General features: G+C 39.3%; 1 long non-coding RNA gene across 1 annotated transcript; it reads right to left on the bottom strand.

Moving 5' to 3' along the window:
• Positions 1 to 2,172: 2,172 nt before the first annotated feature.
• Positions 2,173 to 24,933, bottom strand: LOC141013690 (uncharacterized). Its single transcript, XR_012180442.1, has 2 exons — positions 24,339 to 24,933; positions 2,173 to 2,806 (listed from the first exon to the last, which is right to left on the bottom strand). It is a non-coding gene; the product is annotated as an uncharacterized lncRNA (long non-coding RNA).
• Positions 24,934 to 25,285: the final 352 nt, after the last annotated feature.

Below are 25,285 nucleotides of genomic sequence, written 5' to 3'. Positions count from 1 at the left end.
ATCCTGTTTGAATTGTGCCATGAATCATACATGTGATGTCTGTCAATTTAAAAGATAATTTTTCAAGTCAAGAAAGCCGCAATTTGTCGAAAACCAAGTAGAATATCTAGTTTTGTGTTCAGTGAACTACATCGTCTCGCTCAACACACGTCACCAATACCAAAATGGCCGCCAGCTCGGCACAGAAATAAAAATCACAATAAATCTGGTCGTACTTGAAAGGGTTGTTCGTCAGTCCTGTGAGCTGCTAATATACAGGAGCAGCTCTACAATGTTTAAGTCATGGGTTTTAGTAAGCGTTCCAGAAGATGAGCTCACTAACGCAACTGTTGGCTGTGTAGTTTTTAGAATTACGTATTTACGCAGTCTGATATTTCATTAGTTGTGATTGTGATTACCATTACCATTACCATTACAGTTCAAGCGGGATTAAAAGATATTTGTATCTCTCCATTCACTATCATACAAAGTTTTTCTGGAATAAGGTCCCATGAGGCAAACCGGAAAGGAAGTGGCTTCAGCTCTCTAATCCGGCAGTGCTCCAAATTAACGGACGGTCTAGTTTTTTTCAGACTGGCAACTAAAGTACCCCATATCAGGTACAACCACTTCAGATTTCGTATGACAATGCTAACTATGCTATAAATGCTACAATACAGTAATACAAAATACTGTGCACTTCTGTGGTAATAATACAGCAGCAAACTTGTGTTTATCTCAGGTTTGCTGTTTTTCACATCAACTGCTCTTTGAATTGGCATTCGAATTGGAAAAACCTTTGTCAGGGAGTCGGAACATGGTGTGAGTATTAAAATTCAATCTCAAGATTTATTCATCTTGTGAGCACACAACCTGCCTCAAATTATAGTCTGCAAGTTTCATTCTACTTCTTTTTTCTTTTTCCATCTTGCTCCGACACGTTCCTGCACTCTGCTTCCAAGAGATCACCTGTCAATCAAATGGTAGTGGTTGTTTGTTGATGAAGAGTTTCTGAAGGTGGTGCTGTTCTCTTTCTCTGCTCAGCCACAATGACCTTCACAGATCTGTTCAGTTCAAACAGACTGGATCAGTAAATCTAAGCTGTCTGTCAGCCAATATATTTGTCCTGAGAGAGACCAATCAAACATTGTGTGTTTGGAACAGCATCTGTAAAAGCCTCCATGAACTGGCTGTATTTGTAATCAACATTGTTTTGTAGCAATCAGTGACAGAGAGCAACAAAATGCAGATCTGTTGATTTCAAAATATCCTTTTAGATACGGTTCAGCCACAAATATTCACTTATTTATCCTCTAACATGACCCTCTTAAAGACATTTCCCACGATACAAAAATGTGGTGTGGCAAAACAGAAAATCCGCATGCGATTTTTACGCATGACAACTATATACACTGGGTTCAGTGCGAATTACCTGCAGTGCTGTGTTCCATTATCATTTTCCGTCCCCTCCGTTCGCAGGAATGTTAAGAAGTACACTTCACTTTCCTGAACGAGGCCCGATAAGTTCCCCCTGGACCCCAGGTTTCCGTGACCAACATATAACGTAATCAAGTGAATATCAGCCACATTACAAGCTTCATTGCATCCCGGCTGCAGGGTGATCTCAAGCCATAACTTGGTTGTTGAGGTAGTCGTTGCAGTGTTTGTCATAAAGTTTTGGATGTTATGAAACCAAATTGATGAGGTTTTCTCCCATTTTGACCTGGACACCAGCTGAAACAAAGGATTTCACTGGTCAAACGTATATTTCAGCAGTTGGAAGTCTGCTGACAAAAACCCATAAATTCAGTTTTAATAAATTACCTTTCAGATTTTTGGCCAAAAATCTGTGCTTGGTGGTAAAAAGCTTCAAGAATTTGTAGTTCTTCTCATTAAAAATCGCCTTCTTGTAAAAAAAAAAAAAAAAAAAAAATAGCACAGTTCTTTTCATATGTTCTGGTCCTGCTGTGCCACAATTTTGGAACAGCAAAAAATATCATTCGACCTTAAGTATATTCCATTATCTCAAACCAGACCTCTGAAATGAGCCCACATCTCAGATTTAATCAGTAATTCCAATTGGTCTGGTGTTGTGTCATGAATGGCTGTTTACGCCATTTTGAAGGCATGGGGATGTCTGCTACTGAGCTACACCCATAACATATAGTGACAGGAAATGGCAACAAGCAATGGTGAGATGAAGAAAACTGCTATTTAACAGTTCTTTTATTGGTGAAATTGCAGATGCTATTGAGGCTAAATCCCAAAAAGATACAACCGGGACAAAATTCATACAAAGTAAACTTGAAATTTGAGCTTTACCCACTTTGGATTGAAGCCTCAAGAGACTGTGTGATCATAGTTGAAAAATATAATTTCCCTAATTGATGAAATTATCTCTCAGAAATATACCAGGACAGTCCAACTTCATGCAAAGATGCCTTACACTGTCTTCAAGACTCTATTCTCCCACATTCTGGCTGTGTTGAGCTTTCCTGGATCTGCTTTCCTCCAACGATGTCGCCCGTTGATGGATGAGAGGATGATCTTCATTTCTGTGAAGTTGTCATGGAGGTGCAGCGAGTGCTGCTTCATTGTTGTGACGAGCTGCACACATCTGATGTTTGCAAAATCGTTGGCACCTCGGTGGATGAGCAGAACATCCGGGATTTGGAAAAAGAGAAGGAGGTTCCTCCATCTCAGACTAACCCAGTCAAGACCCGTCCATCCAGCCCGAGGTTGTTCCCAGTGGGTTGTCTAGCTCTTTGGATGAGCTGGATGTAGCTGTTTCCAATAATCCACACTTTTGGACCACGACAGAATTAAACTGAAATAGAAAAAATAAGGTTACCAACTAGTGCTCTTCTTTTAAGAGCAACCAAACACCAGATTTTAAGACACACTCAGTCATTCCTATTCTCAGGTCTTAGTTCCCCTGAGAACTTATAGACACCCGTATGTCTGTCAGTGACCATTGGCTTTAATCAGAACTCCTTTGCACTCCTGAGAGACTTCGATAAGGTCTCCATCTCCATCTGTAAGCTGTTTCCAAATTCATTGTGTCTTCAAGTTCAGCACGGGTCAGCTCAATCTGTCTTTCCACCCAAACCCCACAAAGAGTTTTCATAGTGGCCAAACCATGTAATTACAATGTCACGTGATGCATCAGGGCCCAAAAACACATTTTCTCGTAAGCTTAAATTGTGAAATAAACGTTTGCAAAACAGTGGATAAATATTTTTGAGCCCCTGTAAAATGACTCTTTCCACTATCATAATTTGATCCATTTGGTCCGATAAAATTGGCCGCAAGATTGAATCATTTTATCTCTATTCAAGCTAAACCAGAAGTGAGCCGGCTCGGTCCGCTGAAGTTTCTAGTGCGCATGCTCCATGGGCCACACAACACAGAAGATCCAGATATTTTCATACCCAGGAAGTCGAGCTTATGTGGCTTCAAGCATCACTGAGCAGCTTTCATAGGAATGAATGGGGCTCCACCTCCAACACTGTCCAGGTCTTATTATACGTCCATGTTTCCACCATCAACTGCAGTTTAACTAATTGACTGTTTGAAAGTGCTCATCAATAAACTTGAGTTAGGGCAAAGTAACTGGAGATAATCGAGTTTCCCAGCTGACCTGTACATTTGAACCTGTGACCTTCCAGCTACAAGGACACCTGACAAACCCTCTTGTTAACATCCACTTCATGCTTCAACTGAAGTTGTAGGAGAAAAATTGAAGAAAGACATTTTGATCCAAGATCATTTTTGGCCTTAGTAGCTACAATCATCAGGCTTGTGACCCACACTGATCCCAGAGCAGATTGAAGACAGGCTCTGACTAGACTCTTTATAGAGGTCACATCGTATGTTGGGAATGCAGCCACCCTTCAGTCCTCTCCAATCCATGTTACATCAAAGCGGCATGTCCTCTACCCCTCGCCAGTGTACAGCATGCTACAGTACACACTGGCCTTTATTCAAACCCCCACTAATTACCTCCAAAGGTTAGCGGGGATGGTCTGTTGTTTGAAAACAGTTGTTTCTTTGGTAACTGTGCAAACCATGTATGGTGTGCTAAACTAAACAACGCAGAACTCTCTGATAGATGTGCAACAGCAGATTACAGACTGGAGATCAGATTGTGGAAATTACCCTCCATGCTCAAGGATTCGTAATCAGATTTGATTTTTTTTTTCTCAGCAAAAGTGTTCCTTGGAGAGTTTTGGACAGAGTCCAAGTACAGTACAAGTGGAGTTCATTACTGAGAGGAGAATATTAACAGTATCAGTGAGTGCAGTTCTCACAGGAACTCAGGAAGAAATACAGCTCATAAATGTTGAATTTCCTCGTTGTGTACATTCAGAGAACAAGTGGAACCCGTCATTTTTAATTTGATGTTTTGCTCAGTGAAAAGAAAAGTCTACGTCAGGGCTTCTCAAAGGCTTATTTCCTCATTGATGACACTGTGGTGAGTTAACTGCATAACTGCAAGAGCACAGACAATGTTGTGTTGTGTGTTGTTGTTGCTGAGTTCATGAGTGATATACCAGAGAATTTGCTGCCAACTCCTAAATTGCAGATACATAATGTGCTTTGTTTTCTCTTGTACACAGTTTCTGCCATAATGTAGTTGTAAGAGCATGTCTGGGTCAGAAACAATGTCTGCCATCTCCAAATGTGGGCGCTATTTCCGTTTGGCGAGTAAATCTCATAAGGCTTTTTACTGAAAGTCATTTAATAAAAAACTATGAGTCTCACCACGTTTTGGTGCCGTTTATCTCCATGAATGTATCTATGAATGTAAACCTATTCTCAAATCGCTATGAAGGTTGTTTAAAATGAGAGTTTCTATTCTTTTTCTTATTTTATGTTAAATATTTAGGCCCATCTGTTATAACTGTCTTGTTCTTTCACTACTACTTTAAATAATTAAATGTAATATAATAAATAAAAAATAAAATAATATTACTTTCATTTCTACACAGACAGATTAAAAAAATATATAAAAAAATCTTTAAAAATCAAATTGTTTTTGACAAACTAAACCATGGTTCATTGAGTAATAACCTCTGGTCTACATGCTCATTTATTTTTTTAACCCCTCCAAAAAGTACATGAGAAAGCTTTTTATTTTTTGTTTCTACTCTTTGCAAAAGCTGTGAAAACCAGCATTGTGGATCGTACACGTTTACCCCCAGACTACAAAACCCACGACTCCCAGCTCCACACCCAGACGCCTCTTCCTCTCTTTTACAGCCAGACATTCTCCAACCTGTCTGGGGTTCCAGAGTCAACCAGCACCCCTTGACACCAATCCATATGGGTTAATTGACAATGAAAATACCTGGAGGGAAAACAGCCGTTTATGAACTCAAAATTTAAACCTGGCCATATAGGATTATTAAAAAAAAGTCACGGGCACGCCGCAAAGAAAATACCTACAGATGAATAGGTATTCTTTCTTCTTCTCGAGTGTGTTGTTTTTCTTTGTGGTCTTGAGGTGCTTTGGACCTCAGCTCTGAGGCAGTTTAATGGATGTACAGAAGCCGCACTGTGCAGAAAATAGTATAAAAATATGTTCCTTGTGTTTTGATACCAAATTGAGGCTTGAGGCAAGCGCACAGTGTGCATCAGTGGCGTAAAACCTGCCTTCTACAGTGACACACGAAGCAGATTTTTTTGGCCACGGTATCCGAGCACTTGCCTCTTTCAATCACTGAAAAACATTTTGTAGCCAGGAAACAGCGGAGCTGATTTATGGTCCTGTGGCTCAGTTTTCTTGCCTGATGCTGAAAATGTTGTTCTTTTGCAGCGACCAGGATTTGCATTACCACCCCAAAGATTCAGCTCATGGATCGAATTAACAAACCAAGCAGAAAATTGAAACACACACAGACGTGATATATGTGGATCCTCATCCAAACCACTTATTTTTGGATGGTGGGTAAACAAAATCTAAACATGTACTTTAGATTTCTTTGTGCCTGACATGATATAATGCAGCACTTTGCCTTTTTGTAACCAAAGGGTTAAACGCGGTCTTTGTTTCCATGACAATACTGCAGATACACATCTCCCTCTCTGTAATCAAGGGTTTACTCACAGCTGATTGTTTTGACAGCATCGCGTCAACTGTTTTGACAGAGGCTCAGCTGAACTAAACTTTTCAACCATCCAGCTCTTTTTCCATTTTCTGTCTGCGGGAGGATCAACTGCTTATCAAACTGCACTGGCGCCAATAGCTTTATTGTTTTTTTATTCTACATTGATCAACTTTGCACATGTTGGGCGGCTCCTCTTAATAAAAGTACAAAAAGCATGTTCATACTGAACTCAAGGAAGAGATGAGAGTGAAGGGCTGTCCACACCAAGAACTATAATGATAACAATGTGAGAATCTACACTGAAAAATGATAATGCTCTGTAAACAGTGGCGCCAAGCACTTGCTGCATGCTCCAGATGTGCTGGCAGCTTAGAAAAATGGATTTTAATGACGTGTTACTTCTGTATGTTGCGCAGAGAACAGATTACAAAAGCAGAAGGAAATGTGGTTCTTGAAGTTCTTCAAAGATGAGAGGAGTTAGGAGAACCCAGCACTCGGTTAAGAGGGTTGTCTTTCAACAATGAAGACAAACTTTATTCATTCTTTCATGAGAGTCATCATCAGTTCTCCTGGTGATTGTCAGATATATAATAAACGATATATAAGCGTTTTAAAAAGTTGTGTCCTGTGACGTCCTGTAAATCTTGATGGATTTTGACTTGCTGTCAGTGTTTCTATTGTTCTAATCACTCTGAAAGTGACCCCAATGATATTTTTCCTCACTGTCATTGTCGATATAGTTGTGGTGTGGAGGATGATTTTTAAAATAATATTCTTGGTGTTGACAGCCAGTGAAGATCAGGAATTCAGTCTCTGGACAGAGCGGTTCATCACTTTGAGTTACAAAAAGCAATTCTGTAGAAAGATGGTTGATTGTCGAGTCTAATTCCCAGGTCTTCAAATACCAATGCTTTGGGTTGGTGAGCGGGTCTGGCTCTGTCCCGAACACCAACTCAAAGCTTCTCTTAACCTGTAAAAGTGCCCTGTCAAGTTTTCTTGTTATGTTTACATATAGTGTTTGGCATTGTGGGTATGTTTGAGGTCTTAGAATTTGTGATGAATGCATTTATTTCCTTGACTTCAGAGCCGCTTTTTAAACATATTTTAAATCTTACAAATCTTGTTCATGTTTACATCCATATTTGCCAGAGCAGCGCAAAAACCAGCTGTAGGATTTATGTCACATTTTATAATCAATTAATGCATTATTTTCATTACGTTATTTCAAAACATTGCTCCATTGTGCTACTAATGGTCAAATGTTGTAGATCAACAGTCTGCTAGTTGATTATTAATCTGTGCTGAATGAATGGGAATAAATAGCAGCCAGGAAATGTGAAAAAATGCATTTAAAATTCATGATGACATTGACTGCAAATTTGTTACTTAACCGCAAGTTATAAGTTAGTTATAATGGGGTGAGAACAACCAAAATCAACAGTCTGCTCCTTTAAGTTGCCAAATTTTCACTCCTTGTAGACTGAAAAGTGCCCATACTGTGTGCCAAATATAAAAGCGATGGGATGCTTTTTTCCATCACAGTAAATCAGGGTCATAAAATTTATTATATTTTTGCTGTTATGATATTGAAAGTCACTTGTATTTAATAGCAGGGGAAAAGAATGTTTTTAATCCAGGTCATTACTATCCAGTGAAGCATTACAGTGATATAAAACACATCTGCAGTGACACGGACATGTGTATCTTCAATATTATGGCCTTGAACTCGTCAAACTCATCATGTTTCCCAGCGATTGTGAGCCTGCTGTGTTTCTGACAGTCCTGACATGGAGGCATCATACGAACGCAGGTTAAACCTGCCACCCTGTCTGGTCTGTGTTTTGAGGAGGCCAGTACAGCTGAGTCAGTCAGCGAGAAGGACTTAAGATGAGTAGCCTCTGAAGAAAGTACCATCTTACATCTGCCTCGTCTCACATCGCTCTCATTTTTTCTCCATCCTTCATCCTTTTGTATCACGGTTGCCGTTCGTTTGGAACGCCTCGGGATCGTCTTTTCCATTCCCAGACAGCTGGAGCGAGTTACTGGCTGTTTGGCCATCGGGCCAGCGGGGGGAGGCGCAGATGGTTCAATTCTCATGTCACCCCGTCTGCTTGGCAGAGACGTCGGGGAGCAAGTGGAGGAGGATTTACTCACACACACTGAACATATATATACATACACATACAGATGCACACACAAATAGGATCCAGTGCATACACAGTCACGCATGTATGTGTGGGGAGCTTTCACACACATTTTTTCCATTTACATTGGAGGCTTTTACTCGACACTCTCGTCCACAGACACTTATACAGAGTGAGGCAGTAGAATAAGCTTCAGTTCAACACACTCACATAAGGAATACAAATACATGCACAAAAATAGAAAGGTATGAATGTGAACAGAGTGTACACAAACCCACAAATGTATTCTTTTCAGCAGTGTTGTAAAAAGTACCCAAAAGTCATACTTGAGTAAAAGATATTACTTTAGTAAAGGTGAGAGTCAACCACACAAATGGTACTTGTGTAAAAGTCTTTTTCAAGTATCCCATGTTTAGTATTCAAAGTAATTTTCTGGTAATAAATATACTGAAGTATCAAAAGTAAAAGTAAATTATACATATATTTACATGTATGACTGATTATCAGATCCTATATTCAGTATTTTTTTTATTATTGGAATCAGTGTTATTTTCATCAGATTACCGACAAAATGAATAAATAAATTCAAAAATGTGCTGACTGGTAATTAGTAAATAAAGTTATCAAATAAATGTAGTGGATCTGTCAAAGTACAATGACTTCAAAATTGTACTTTAGTACAATACTTAAGTGTATGTACTTAGTTACATTACATCACTGCTTTTCAGAGTGAAAACGTTACAGAAACACAAGGGACATACACAAATATTGTGTTGGTGATTTAAATTGTGCTGGTGGTCTAAAAAGGTATTTAACAATATAAACACAATATACAGCTTCCTGTGGAGTAACAAAGGCTTCATACTATCTTTTCACTTATGCAGAAGTAATCCGCAAGAAGAGTTACGCTTTAAAGATGTTTTTGTTGATTTATTTATTTTGGCTTTTAGGACAGCTTGGAGTTAATTCGGGTCGGGTCGCCCCCAACTTGAAAAGGGCTGGTAAATTTGCTGGTAGTTGTCATTAAATTTGTGGCTCGTGTGATTTAAGGCAGCTACAAGGAACTTTAATTTTTTGGTGATTCTGACACCCCCTGTGAACAAAAACAGTACGAGTGCCACAGCCTCCTGTGGTATAAAGATCGTTATCTGAACGACAGAAGAAACATTTCATTATACTACTTTTGTTTTTAAAATCATAGCTGTTTGCGTTGTGCCTAGTGTTGAGGTAATGCATCTATTTGTGGTTATGTACAGTTATACATCCTACCTGGATAAGTTATAATCAGACCAGGTGACAGGCATTAAGAATCACTATAATAACCTCACAGAAATAGCCAATGTTCTCGCTGATGGTCTCATTTGCTTATGTAGGTCATAAAGAGGCATCAGTATTAAATTGAGACTGTTTCATAACTAGTTAAAAGCTCCTTGTAGTACATTTAGACTGCTCTTAATCAAATTGCAATTATAATATAAAAATGATTGATTAATTTCTCAACGTTAATTGAAAGGCAGCAGCAAAAAAAAATACTTGAATATGGGTTCACGCTAGGGCTTGATTAATCGATGGACTTGAATCATAACACAAATAAATATATAGAAATAAAAAATATCTATTACATTTTCCCAGACGCTGGAGCAGGCAGTTTGGCATTTTTTGCATGATAAATGATTTAAATGGTTCTGAAAGTAGTTGCCAATTAATGTTCTCTCAATAAACTATTTGCCTTATCACTCTCTCAGTGCCCCTAAAAGCAATAACCTCCTGCTTCCAACACAACTCAGCAGTGAGTCATGCACACATCCCTGAAACCTATTAATATTTACCTAATTAGAAGCATATTTTTCACATTAAATCAACGGTGACCGTGCCTCGCACCACATTTGCACTTTATTCAAAACATACTTCTGGAAGAGATGTGACTGCTTGGGAGGATGCTTTTGGAAAAACACCAAAGTTACTTTGGAGAGAAAAAGAGTTTTAGTTGAACTGATGTTCTTTTGATTTTTTATTTTAGTTTGTTTTCATTAAATGGGCCGTGTTACAGTTGGAGGACAGTTCGGTTCAATAATTGTTTGCTGAATGTTTTAAGGTTTGTTGTCATACCTAATTTTGGTAGAAGGGCCGGCTGCATTCCTGCGGTGGACGACTCGGTCATCGCGCTCATCAAGGCCCCTCGCCTGTTGGGGAGGAGACTACTGTGTGTGTCAGTGTGTGTGTGTGTGTGTTAGCATTGCAGACACAGTAGGTGGGAGGTATCTGTGGCAAGAAGACCCCGCTGACAGCTGCAGACAGGTGGGAACCCTTACAATAATAATACATGGGAGTTAAGGGAAGGGTGTGAGACAGAGAGGGCATATATGTACATGCTCTATATGCATGTGTATTCATCAGACATGTGAGTCAAGTCATTTGGTCCAAATCTCAAGTAAGTCCCAAGTTATTTTTTCTTAGGGATGCCAAGTCCCTTTACCGCCAAAGATTCTGTAGTCCCACCTGCAGTTTTCAACCTTAATCAAGTGAAAAGACAAGGTATCAGTAGTAATAAATAAAGTATGGCAATGAATTGTATTTGTATTATAACTGATAATCAGTGAAATAAATGTAATCAAACAAAGAACAAATCATTTTATTAAAGCTTATTTATTTCTTAATGTCTTCGATAAAATATTATTCCCTCCCCATCACTTTTAAACAGTCAAATACTGAGAGCCATACTTTTTCTTTTTTTTAACATCAAATAAACACAGACAAGTCATTAGAGTATTTGAGTCTCAAGACAAGTCCAGAGACTTTAACATCCAAGTCAAGCCTCAAGTCATTTATTTTCTGTCAAGTCAAGTTACGAGTCATCAAAACAGTGACTTGAGTCAACTCAAGACAAGACTGGCTACTCATTGCGAGACGTAAGTCAAATATGATGTGTTAATATATATGTATATGTATAATATATGTAGAGTCCTTGGCTGTGTTTGGTGAACAGAGCTAACAGCTAACGGCGTTAAACACACATCAGGACTGAGAGTTTCAGATCAGAGGAGCATAAAACATTACATTACAAAGGGAACTGCATGGATTTAACAATTAAAACATGCAAACAGCCTCATTCGTTCTCATACAGGCTGCTCGGTGGCGCATGAAGCCAAAAAAAGCTTGACTTCCCAGGTATAAAATGAACTGGATACCCAGTAGGGATGCAACAATATTCAATATTTTATCAAACCGTTCAATACGCCCTGTTAGGTTCAATACACAAAGGCAAACAATACAATACAATACAGTACAATACAATACTACAATAATGTTTGCTGTTTAACTTGATTGGATACTGCATATGTTTTTTATGGAAGGCAATTAAGATAAGTGTTAAATTTTTATAATAAGGTTTGTGGTTTGACTATATCTGCTTTAATTATTTTTACATGCAATATTGCTAGTGTGAGTAGTTTTATATTAAGATATCGAAACCGTACCGTTACCCAAAAACCGTGATGCATACCGAACTGTGGGAAAACTCTACCGTTGCATCCCTAATACCCAGAGATTTCCACCAACCAAGGCAGCTAACTTCTGGTTTAGTGCCCAGCTAACTTGAAAAGAGATTAAATGATTTATTCTTGTGACTCTTCGAGACTTGGACCGAATGGCCACAATGTTGCTCAAAAAAAATGCAGCCACCTTTTTACAGACGCTTCTTTCACAATGTAAGCTTAAAGGGGAATTGCCGTTTTTTACAACCTGGACCTTATTTATTAAGTCTTTTTGGGCCCCAGTGCTTCATGTGACGTTGTATTTACACAGTTTGGCCACTACAAAAGTTGGATTCAAAGACTGGCACTCTTCCTGGGCCTTTGAGGATTACAGTTAAATGTGACCACACAAGGTTTTTCTTCTTTGAGTTTGAATGGCGGTTGCCAAACCAGCTTGTAGATGCATTACTGCCACCTATTGGAATGGAGTGTAGCAGTAGGTTGGCAAAAAAAAAAAAATACAAAAATACAAAATTCAAATTAATTTGTTTGAGCATGGTTTCTTTCGTGGCAGATTTCCCAATGTATTATTGTGTTTTCCATCAATCAATACTAATATTAATTACTTGTTGCAATCTATCAGTACATGTTTGACAGTTGTTTACAGTAAACAAACGTACTGTTTCTGTTACATTATTGTATACTGTCTGACATACACTTAAGGATAATTTCAGTTCAACTTTTAATTATCTAACAGTTTCTTTAATTTATGAATCTCAGTTCCCAGTCTTAAGGCGTGGTGGGTTTTCCTGCTCTAAAAAAAGTCCTGAAACCTAAAATAACTTTATTAGTCTGGTGTTTTTTTGTGTCCTGTAAGGGTCTTAAAGTTTCCCACGGCGATGTGAATAAAATTCCAGGGGACACACTGAATTCCTGTAATTGTTTTGTGCATTCAATTTGCCTCATGTATGGATATTGAATATCAGGACATTAGAGCCGTAACAACTTTCAAAGCCGCTGCTGGTCAAAGCGTAACACGTGCATGTGTTTCATCCATACACCCTGCTGCTGAAGAATCTTCACCTGTGCACCGACACAGTTCATCTTCTCATCTTACCCTTTCATTACAGGGCTGCCAGCCGGGTACTGCAGCATTAACCGGCCTGCTGCTGCACACTGAAAACACCACATGCAGAAACAGTAACTCAATCATACCAACATGAGTCACATTGAAAGTGAAGTGTAAAGTGAGAGGTATTCCTCAGAAGTGGCTTTTTTGTTATCTGGAACCCTGAATCTGCTTCACAAATGTGTGTGCAGGACATCCATAACAGAGCTGTCCCTCGCTGGGGTTTTTATGGTGAGATAAAAGAAAACCAGGAAGGTTATCTCCAGCTCAGCTGACATTCCAAGTCAGAGGATGGTGTTGACTGCAGCCCGCTAATTGAAGACACATTTGAGAGATGTCTCGCTGTGTGCCAAATGGGCTTTCACTGAACTGGGAATCCTGGTGCAAGAGGGACCTCCAGTGGCCGGATGAGTCATGAAGAAATGCACTGCTGACTGTGTGAAATACAGCAAACACTTAAAACTGAGTGGAGTTCAAACACAGACATATACCTACCTCCTCAGCTGCTCTGACTTTAATTATAGAAGTGTAAATACATTTCAGGATGGTTAAAGTTCATTGACAGTTTATGAGACTTTGACATGTGGATTATAAAGTGAAGCATATGTGAATTCTTGCATTTCAATTAATGGATTAATGGCTACAGCACTGCACAAATACTGGTGAAAAGGTGATCCGTCTTATGTTGCACAAACTCAATTTTAGAGAGGAACTTGAAAATAAAAGCATTCAATTATACGGGATTCAACTTTTCTGTATTGTCAGCAACACATCCTTATACCTGAGCGACTAATTCAGTTGATTCTCCACTCGCACGCCAGCAAAAATACTTGACTTTTCACAGTTCGCTTTGTATATGGTGTTTATAGTTTACAGCTCATTTTTGCATATCGTGTTTTATCATTTAGATAATCACATAGGTGTTTCTCACTAGCGAGGTTAGCCTGTCAGCTAGCCTAACACCCTTCTCTCTAATTTCTGATTTAAATCCCTTTTACAGCTTTGAGGGTGGAGCTTCACTGCTCGCTTCCACAAGATGGTGTACGTCATTCACTTTCATTTTTGAATGCAGAAAAAGAGCCATACTGTAGCGACCTAACGTTAGTGTGTGGCTAGCTAATGTTTCAGTAAACTATTGACAATATATACAAAACTACATTGTGCAAATGGAGAACTGACATTGACTCCCAAAACAACATGACTGTTGTGGTATACCATCAACAGGTGTACCACATCATGCACATCCATCGTGCACTCGCAATTTTGTTAGATTTAGGAAAACTTACTAAATTTAGTTTTATATGTCCCTTTATAACATATGTAACTTAAGTTACATTACGTTCATGATGTTACTTAAATACATCACAAAGTAAAAGTAACTAAGTAACTAAGTGATGGTTGAGTTTTGGTTTCACACCGACACAAACAGCAGTCTCCTGAATGAATATCTTTTGCTTGTTTAACCCAACCATCCACCCCAACCTCCTCTGTGTATGGACTTTCTCATTATTTATATTTCATTTCCTAAAGTCCTCCTTTGCAGCTATAATATTTATAATAGTCTCTAGAGGTCACCGTCTAACAAGAAGTGGGTCATAATAAGCTGCATTTACAGTCAACATATGGTCGGTTTTGCTATGAGGACGGGCTAATTTGCACAGATAGATACTGTACACAACAGCATAACAGAAGAGAAGAGATAACGGAAATAAAAAATGTGACGGGAGAGGTCAAGAAGCTACACGTTCGTACAATAGACTCAAGATGCTGATTCTCACAGCTCAAGTAGCCACGTGATATACTTTCAGGTCAAGTGATCACATCATCTTTTTTGTTTCAGTCATCAGGAATTTATTTCCTCTGTGGCAACAAAAAAATGCTTCACGATCCGTCAGAAACCCCCGCAGGTTAAACTCCCCTAATGAAACACTTTCAGGGATTGCTAACTTCTAACAGACACACTGTAAACATGGATACATGAAATCTACAAACAACCTGTAACGCAATACTCTGTGGGAGCCGGTGTGAGGCTACACCAGTACTCTCTCCGTTCAGAAAAAACATCTGATCTTGTTAACATGTCAAATATAATCGATAACTCATACTCATCCCTACAGTTGATCTTCTTTCAACTTAAGAAAACAGGTTAAAAAAAAACTACACTAGTACAGAAGATATGATTTGACAAAATACAGCAGACATTTATTTATATTTTAGAAAAAAAGATCATCCTAAATGTGAAATAAGATAATGAATTAGACATCATGAAATAAAAGTGATTGTTTCTTTTTAAGATAATTTACTGATAGCATCTGTTTCTGAACAAATGCTTTCCTCTGATTCATGACACGTTTAGAAATGTGAGGCTGTGAGCGATCTGACTGAGCTTTTAAATGCCTGGCTTTTCCCGAGCTTTCATCGTGGCTTCACATGCTGAGGGAGAGCGTCCTGATTTAAAGAGTATTGACAAGGCTTTCTTCCACACACAACATGATATACGCCCACCAGGAGCCAGGCAGCAGCAGCTCGACGGATGTTTTTTACGGCCAAACGGAGAAAAGGCAAAGAAAGACATCCCTCCTTCAGTACAGATATCTGACAAAACAAAACCCTCTGACATTCCTCTAAGGATCATTCACAGCGCTCTCTCTTCTTGTTTGCTGAGGTGCCAAAAGACAAGCTGAATGTCTGAGGTGAAGAGAAGATTAAAAAAAAAGAAAAGAAAAGAAAAGAAACAGAGGAACAATCCTGCCCTGGCACACAAAAAGCACTTCAGGTCTGAGAGAAAATGGACTGCAGATGTTGCTGCCAAAACCTGAAGAGGAAATGTTTACAATCTGGTGCACCTTGTACACCAAATTGGTGCCAGCAGCTCGGCCTCGTATCTTGGTGAAACATCGAGGGAGAAAATCAACAGTTAAAAAAACCTCCAAACACAGACATTAAGCAATAATGCTGTCAAAGTCTGAAGGCAAAGTCTAACATCAAGATTCAGGTTTTTTAACCTCTTAAAAGAAAATATGTTTGTTGACTTGTCTGCCTCTTGTGTCCGTACATAGTAATTATAAAGCTGAGGCCAGCAGCTGGTTAGCTTAGCTTAGTTTAGCTCAAACTGTAAACAGCAAGCCTGACTCTGTCCAAAGTAAGTGTTGAGCGAGTACACCATTATCTGTATTTGTTCAGTCAGCAAAATCATCGGTGTCGATACCCCGAATAGGCAGGGCTTAAAACTATATTCACATGGCAGCCATTTTCCTCCGTCACGCTCCGGGGTGGGCTGGGATAATGTCATACTGCTTTGTTCCAGGTTGCAAGTCGTATAAACATAGATAATCGAGATAAGATCATAGATAATGATGGATGATAAAAAATCCGGAGGCACATCCGGCGATATTTCAAGGTTAAACAACATATTCAATAACTTGTTAGCTGATGGTAGCATTCAACAACTTCCTAGCTAACATTACCATTTGATTACATCCTGTTTGTTTGACTCCCAGGTTTAGACAAATGTCTCTGACATGTGTGTTGATATTTCTGAATTAATTTACATCTTTCCTAATCTTATAGCATCAAAATAGTATCATATCAAACAGCAACGGCTAAAATGTTGTTGAATGCTTAAGTTAGCTGTTGTCTAATGGAAGCTAATCGGTTATCAAACCTGTGGTTTCACCTTGAAATATAGTCCGATGTCCCTCCTGAATAAACTGTCTGTTGTCTGTACAGTTGCTGATCAATCAGTAACATGGAAATGGTGTCAGTTTGTCAGATTCCCTACATTTATACGATGTGCACCCCAGAACCCACCAGTACGACATTTGATTTTGTACTGCTGCTTTTCGATTGGTTTGATTTTCTCATTTCTTGGCAAAAACATTCTATTAGCCAATGTGTAAAAAATGTCTATGCATACGTAAGAATCATCCAATCCATGATGTGAACTGAAAAGTTTAACTTTCACCCTCTTTTGCACAATTTATGCGTCTCTGGGTTTTTAGAAAACCTTTCTGTCACTTCATGAGTGAGATCATGCAAAGTGGTTTTGATAGCTGAAAATCAAGTTAAGGTTACAGCTTTCACCTCCATCAATCGGGTCATCCTGGAAATCTCCTTTAGAGCAATTTATCAAACTTTAGTAGAGAACACTGGCAATATTGACAATCTAATAACAATGAGAAACAGCCATCATAATATCGTTCACGCAGCTCTGCCAGTGTAAACACTCCACAGAGTGGAAAGTATATTTCTCGACATAAAGCACATCTGTCTTCCAGACCATTGATATTAGGCTTCATACGACAGTAAAGGGAGGCTTTACCTCCCAGCCGGCTGACGCTGGAACGACCTTGTCGCTGTGCTTCACCTGTGCACTCGATGGTGCGGACGGCTGAGGCTGCCGCCACACACACACACTCACCTTTCAGTCACCCCATGGACTATAAAATAAGCTGCCGCCACATGCCAACCAGGGGTCAATGGTGTGTCAACATCTTACCACTGTCAGGCAAGAAAACACACATGCACACAGGTTTGTGTTACTACAGCTTGGAGGGCCTTTATTGTCATTCCCCTAAACCCCAAACCGTTTTCCTCCAGCTCCACATGCTAAACCACAACTTTCACCTTAAACTAAACCCAAGTCTGAACCCATAAACGCTCCTTAAAGAAGCGAAGAGCGGCCAAATCGACCTCACTGGAGAATGAAAACTCACACTCAGATGGTGCTTACATCAATCACTGTGTGAAGAGAGCCTATTTAATCTATACAATAGAGGAGGCTACATGCCAGGAAGCAGCAGATTGGTTAGCATACACACAGTGACACAGTGACTGCTTTTTAGTGGAAGACATACTTAAAGAAGCTCAGCATTGTCAAATCTTTTTAAAGTCTTAAAAGAGACAGACTTTGGTGTTTGGATGGGTCTTCTGTTCTCCTGATAGTATCTAATATCTACCTAATTTTATGAAAACACAGTAACAGTCAGATCAGAAGAGGAAGCAGGAAGCCAGGACCATAGATGAAAACAACGTGCATGCTGTACAGCTCATCCTCATCAAAATCCCCAAAAAACCCATATAGGTTGAGGTGCAAGCAGCATATTAAGACCCATAACTGCCTTTCTTGTTTGGCAGTGACCTCTAGTGGCTGTAGCAATTATTACATCAGCAAAGGAGGAAGTCAGGTGAAGTAGTATAAGGAGTGAGGAGTTCATATAGGGGAAAAACAACCACTGGACTTTCATCCAGGAGACCGCTGTTTGTGTCCAGTGTAAAACCAAAAGTCAGCGGTGAGTTTCTTAAACTTAAAGGTCGTTAAAGGTTCAGTCCAGTCCGCCATGTGGCACCACCATGTCTCTACAGGAGCCTACAACGGACAAACCAAACAACATCTTTAGTGGCCAACAGAGGTCGAGGCAATGGGTATTCAATTGGTTGCAATCTGCAACCTCATTGCTGGATGCCACTCATTTCTGCACAATGGACCCTTAACTTAATTAATGGACTTGTTTTAACCCAAACCACAATGTTTCCCTAAACCTAACCAAGTAGTTTTCTTGCCATAACCTAATCAAACTGCGACCATATGACAAAGGTCTGATGCGCTCGTTGTAGACTGCAATGGTCATGATGTTTTGTGAGTTACTGACAGTCAACCTAGTCGGTTGTTTAGGTATGAGGATGTGCTATAAACAAGACACAACGCGCTCGACTCACATATATAACTTAAATCCCTCTTGTAGTGAATGAGTAAAAATAAAAATAAAGGACAGCACTCCCATGAAACTTTATTCTTGCCACATGGAAGTTTGGGGCAAGATGTCCTTCTTCAGCGTGTTCTGGTAAATTCACATGTCGTGTATGTACACATGTATGTTGTACTATACAATGGTAACATGCAAAAGAGAAAATGATTTCTGGTCACATTACCTCAAGTAAAGTCGGTTTTGTTTTATAGCCCAGTGTTACAAAATCACATTTTGCCTCAGGGTCTTACAATCTGTACGATAGAGGAAAGGAAAAACTCCTCATTAAAACCCCTTTAACAGGGAAAAGTGGAAAAGCCAACCACAGATTCACATTAGCTTTTAAAAGGTGCACGCTTTAAAAGTGACTACCATTATGCACTTGCAAGAAAGAAAATATCTAGTCGATAGATAGGACAAAGAAAACAAGTTCCTCTATTACTGCCACAAAATGTGCAGCAAACATGTTTGACATTTCATTGGAACATGAATTAAGGCTTCAATATATAGCTTTTTGCATTCATGAAGCTTTGAGATATATTTTTAATAATACTGAACGTGTGGAACTTTAAAAAATACACTTTAAAAGCTCTAACTCTGATGTCTGCTCTGAAACAAAGCGCACACATCACAAACTCCAAATATCTGCTGTGTTTGCTTTATTGCTGCCGGAGTACAAAGTAAAGAAACTGCAGTTCTTTAGCAAACTGCCAGGTTTGCATTTTCACTCAGCAATTCATTTTGTTTACGGTGAGGATTCTTTTAAATGTGATCTCAATGTTTCTCTATGGTAAGAATAGCTTCGTGTTTACATACAGCGCCATGCCGACGCATCACGGGCGTTAGCAGCTCAGATTGTCTGCCGCCAAACAAGGTCCTCTCAAAATCCTGACACCTAACCCTTGTGTGTGTTTACTCACGCCACTGTTAAACATTTACATACCCATCCAAACAGTGTCAGAGGGAAAACCGCATCATGCCGCTCTGTTTTACATTAGCATGCGGCCGAGCAGTTCGCCTCTTCCTTCGAGAGGGAGGAAGAGTCCCAAAACATCCATAGTAATCAATCTGATGAAACCAAACAGCAGTATACACCGAGGACACGGGCGTAAACAACTTTTAACTCAGCTGGATTGAAGTCTCACGTCCACAAGGAGTGAATAAGACGTGACTCCATGTTTCACTAACATTTTGTCTTTTGGTTTAAACCCCGAACCACAAACAACATCTCGGGGTTTGTTTTGTGAACAGAGACAGAGGGATTTTTCTCGAAATGGGCTCCAGCTCTCATAAATGTTTAATGAACGCGTTCTATTCACAATAATTGAACCTTTTCCAAACCCATGTGGTGCTATTTATAATCCATTTAAGCTGCGTACTGTACATACTTGCACCACATAATCTGTGTTTGTACAAGCAAGTGCACAGACAAAAGTCACACGTGGAAACACAAGCCTCCTGGTCTCCATTTTAACAAGTCTCACTTTTTTAATGGGTATATCCTGGTGTTAAATATCTGTAATGTGTTTTCCCTGGCTGTGACGACCACTGGACATAAAAATGCTATTCTTGCTCTGCCTATAATTGTTCTATTAATAACACCTATAATGTCTGAGTCTCGTTCTGCATGGTCGGGTGCAACAGTATTTATTGTGTGCAAACGCGACCTGTTTCCAGCTGCCACACGTTGTTAATCTCTGGCTACACCTCTGCCATTCACAGCCCATTTAGGTCAGACTCCTTTAGCGCTTGGCAGTCAGAGGGCAAGCTGCTGCTGCCACTGGTGTCCCTCGTGATCGGGGGCGCCGCCGCAAATCTGGGGCCAAACCTTTCTGACAAGATGTGGCGGCTAGTCCTACAGCATCACCTCGCCTCCGTTACCTCTGAACCCTCAACCTCGATCGCTTGAAAGTATTACACAACCCTGAAATACATGCACACATTCCTTTCTTGTGTTGTTCGTGCTCTTTCAGGGGCAAAGGTGCTTGGACCACCTGGAGTGGCTCTTGATAGGTCAAGAACTCAGACCTGGACCCGGCCTGTGATCCCAACTAGGAAATACCAAATTTCTAAACCTCCACCCAATATCAGAAGCTATATTTTTGCTTCATTTCATCCATTTCTTCTCAATTTTCTTGAGGTAGTAAATTCAGGTGCAGTTACTCTTTTTTACAATATCAGGTGATCTGATTGTCCATTACAAGTGTCCAACTCAAGAGAGACTTCTTCCACTTTCTCACCTAAGTGCCAACATTAGGCTGTACAAAAGGAGGAGATCTGACGTTTAATTAATCTTAAATTTATAGGTCACAGTAAAATACATAACAAAAAGTAGTCAATTCGCAGCATCTCAAATTTACATTACAAAAGGGAAAGGGCTTATGTGAAGTGGGGTGAAATGTGGAAGCATAGTCTTCTTGTTAGGACCTTTTTTATCCATTTTAAGTTACGAGTGATGCATGTCAGGCCAGTTTGTTCGCACATGCTCACCTCCGCCTCTGGGTTAGGTTGATGGGTACCGCAACACACATCCCACAAAAAACACCCACTTAATTGGTATCACTTAGAAATCGAGATTAGATTAGACCACCACCACAATTTTCATGTCTAGAGGTGCCCTGGCTTGTAGTACAATTATGTCAGTACAGTTTAGGGATGCAACGGTACAGTTTTCCCACGGTTCGGTATGCATCACAGTTTTTGGGCCACGGTAACGGTACCGTTTCGATATCTTAATATAAAACTACTCACACTAGCAAAGGCAATATTGCATGTAAAAGTAATTAAAAGCAGATATAGTCAAACCACAAACCTTATTATAAAAATTTAACACTTATCTTAATTGCCTTCCATAAAAAACATATGCAGTATCCAATCAAGTTAAACAGCAAACATTATTGTAGTATTGTATTGTACTGTATTGTATTGTATTGTTTGCCTTTGTGTATTGAACCTAACAGGGCGTATTGAACGGTTCGATAAAATATTGAATATTGTTGCATCCCTAGTACAGTTCCAAAAGAACAAAACTTTTGTGGATTTTAAATTTCTGATTGAGTTCTCAACTCGTCAAATGCTGACACTTTTTTAGATGGCAGTCGACCCAGTTTACGAGCCCGAAGCGGCAGTATTAGACGTGTTGGGAATGAGACTCAAAAATCACCTATTTTACAAAAAGGAGGTTTCAAAGGGGCTCTAGTTTCATGGAAAATAAACTGATGTTAAAGGAAAAAAGTGTAATTGTGACCTTGAATCTGACCAGAGACCTGACCCTCAAGGGCAAACCTTACTCACCTTGACAATCTTCATATAAATACTGGATTTTAAAAAATGGTTTGGTCTGACACAGCACTTCAATCTGTGTACAGATAACATGGATTTCAACTTTTGAATTGCAGGCAGTACATTGGCTAATCCTTACTATTAAGTTCTGTCCAAATACCACACGTATAAAATGTCAAAACACATAAACCGTAGTCAAGCTCAGGGTGGGAAGCTGAAATGTTGTACTCCTGTGTCCCATTTTTTAAATCTTATAAACGGAAGAAATCTGAAAAACTGTGAATAGTGAAAAATCTTGAGGGAAATGGGATCATATTTCAAGGTAAAACAACAAATTTGATAACCCATCAGCTAAAGTCAGCATTCAACCACTTCCTAGCTAACATTACCGTATATGAGCGTCGATGGACTTTCCAGAATAGTGTTTGTGTCACATTTAAAAACCAGAACGTTAAAATAACCTACGCTGTAACATGTCCGTAAGTTAACAGAAGGAATGTGTTTCATTTGCATCACATACGTAACGTTCCTCTTTTCCTAAAACCTAATCTGCGGTCCACAAAAGTTAATGGAAGCATCTTCATTTCCTTTCCTCACTCATTGTGTTCATGTCTTTCAAATGAGCAGGTATTGTTGTTAGACGATATTTGCACCTTCATGACCCATCGAACCATTTCTAAATCCTCAAATTACCCCACAGGTTTATGTTTAATAGGTGTGTGACCCAAGGTGTAAATGAACAAAACATGGAGTGTGATTTCATGCAAAGTCAGCTTCATTGTGAGTACACTCCCACCTTAATATCTGGGATTAACTTAGTTGTTCGCCCTCATTATCGCACAGGGAGAGTTAATGGAATTCATTGTTTTGGTAGACAACATGTCTGAACCAACCCTCCGGCAGAAAACTTTACAAGAGCGAGTGGAAAGTATCTGAAAAACTTTTTAAAGGCTCTGCTGAACCAGAAAACAAATTAATTTATTTCATGTGTCTCACTGTATTGATTGTCACTTTAAAGTTGTGTATAATGCAATTTAACATGACTTATTATAAAAAGGTAGAGACACTGGATTATAAATGCAACATACAGAACACCTGAGACCAGAATTTGCATCCTGAATCCCCTCTGGTTCGAACTTTTAAAACTTTTGATTGAGGGTAGGAAAAAGGTTGTGGTTTTCTTAAATATTTATTAAGTCAGTGCATCCTGTTTTTCATGCTTTAAGTCCATGTTGAATATCTCAGTATTTTATAAAAACCACAATCTTTTCCTGACCTTGAAGCGCCTAAAAAAGACCATAAAACATTAATCATACTTTAGTTGCCAGGAGTTGATACCAGAGCTCTTTTAGATCCAGAAGTATCGAGTTTTGGTTAATACTGAAGGAAAACAAATTAAATGTGTTGACAGTGAATGTTCTGCCTCTACTTTCACTTTGGACATGGTTTGTTTCGTTCATGTGAAAAAGCAGTCACTAGTACTTTTTCAACCATGTGGCGCGAAAGTGTGCAGGATTTTGTTTTGATTCAATGCACCAGTGAATAAGTCCTGTGTGCAAGAACTTTATTGTAATTGTTACGAGTAATGTTAAAGCAGATCTGTTGTGCTTTTTCCTTTTTTGTCCTCTCCTTCAGTGTTGTTTTATGTTCTTGAGGATCTCGTAAGTTCAAAAGGTCAAAGTCTGCACCAATAGAAGCTCCTCTCTCCCACAGAAAGCACTGCCCCTGAAACGCCTCGTCAGTAGTCCCGCCTTTAATTCTGTGACATTCCAGTCCTGCAATGTTTTATATCACCATAACTTAAATATATATATCTTAAAAAAAATAAACGTTGCTTTGTTACTGGACACTAACGTTGGCGGTGCTTTATAGGCTCACATTAGCAACCTGTGCTTTTTAGGCGTCATATACTATCAAAGGGGGGTAATGCTACTTGGAAATAAGTTAAAATGCGAGACTTTCATGCACATGTAGCCCAGTAAAGCCCTAATTTATACAGGGAAGGACCCTGAGTTCTTTAAATCACTTAACTTTCCTACTAATAATGAATAATAAGATAACGTATGTATATTTCTCTTGTGCTAATACACTCTTTAAATTGTCTTGGGTCTCCGTTAACAAAATAATAATAAATCACCAGACTGAAATGCGTTTTGAAAAATAATGAACTTCTTATTTACTTTTCAAAGTTTCAAATAACACAATGAAATAATATTTAACACATCTCAACAACTTCAGATGTCATGGCAATATTTCCTTTCAATTGCAACACACAATGTAACCGAATTCAAGCCACTTAATCCACATGCACATTGAGCTCAGTGGGCCCACACTCATTCACTACACACCTAAGCCGGCATATAATAACATAAAATATAGAAACCCCCATTGCAGGCCTGATGCGAAGCTTGGGAGCAGTGCGACCCAAAACTTATGGCCGGTTCACTCAAATGAGCAAAATAAAAGTGTGGTACCTTATTCCAGTATTACCAGTCCAGTCTGCAGTTTAACCAGTCTCTCAGTCTCTGGTGAACAAAAGGGCAGGTGGGTGTCCTCAGCGGCCGTGGGGTCTGCAGCTTTAACCAGTCTCTCAGTCTCTGGTGAACAAAAGGGCAGGTGGGTGTCCTCAGCGGCAGTGGGGTCTGCAGTTTAACCAGTCTCTTGGTCTTGGTGAAGAACAAGATGGCACCCAGGTGTCCAGCGACAGCGTAGTCTTCTCCAGCGAAGTGCAATGACCACTGAGCATTAAGTTGATACTGTAATGTCAGCTCAAAGCAGTCTCTGATAAATCTTCAGGGTTTCCACGCCAGAAACGATAAACTAAGGCCTTTAGTTAGTTGTTAGCTGGGTTAGCTAAACAGTGGCTAGGAGTCCATTCACTTTGCTAATGAATGCTAACAACATACACTCAGTATGCTAATGAGCTAACAAACACCTGAAGCTAATGCACACAGGTGAACAACTGTACGACACACTTCGAGTATAAATATCTTAAGCTGCCCACAGAATCATGTAGCACGAGTATCTTGACACAGACTCACTAGTAGAAAGTCTGAGACATCAACTACACACTTGTTGCATAAACTCTTCAAGGTCTTCTTCTCTGTCATGATGTGTTATCCGACAAGCCACAAAAACTTAGCTCAGACTTTTACTTCCTGTTACTGCCCACCTGTCCATCAACCACCTCAACCAATGAATGATCAGAATTACTCTTGTTCACAAATACCACTTCCTTTTACAACCGTGAACTCTTCAAAATAAAACTCAATATTTATAACAATGCCTCTGCATCTTTTTAAATGTAGTTATTACATCGTACCCTTTTAATCATCGATGAAATAGCTGTTTAACCATTTTTATAATGTACCGTTAAACCATTTTAACATTTTTATCCTGATGTAACATTTAACCTTTCCTG

Source organism: Pagrus major, chromosome 18 (genome assembly GCF_040436345.1).
Source record: "Pagrus major chromosome 18, Pma_NU_1.0".
Lineage (NCBI taxonomy): Eukaryota > Metazoa > Chordata > Actinopteri > Spariformes > Sparidae > Pagrus > Pagrus major.
This window is presented reverse-complemented; position numbering and strand designations above follow the sequence as displayed.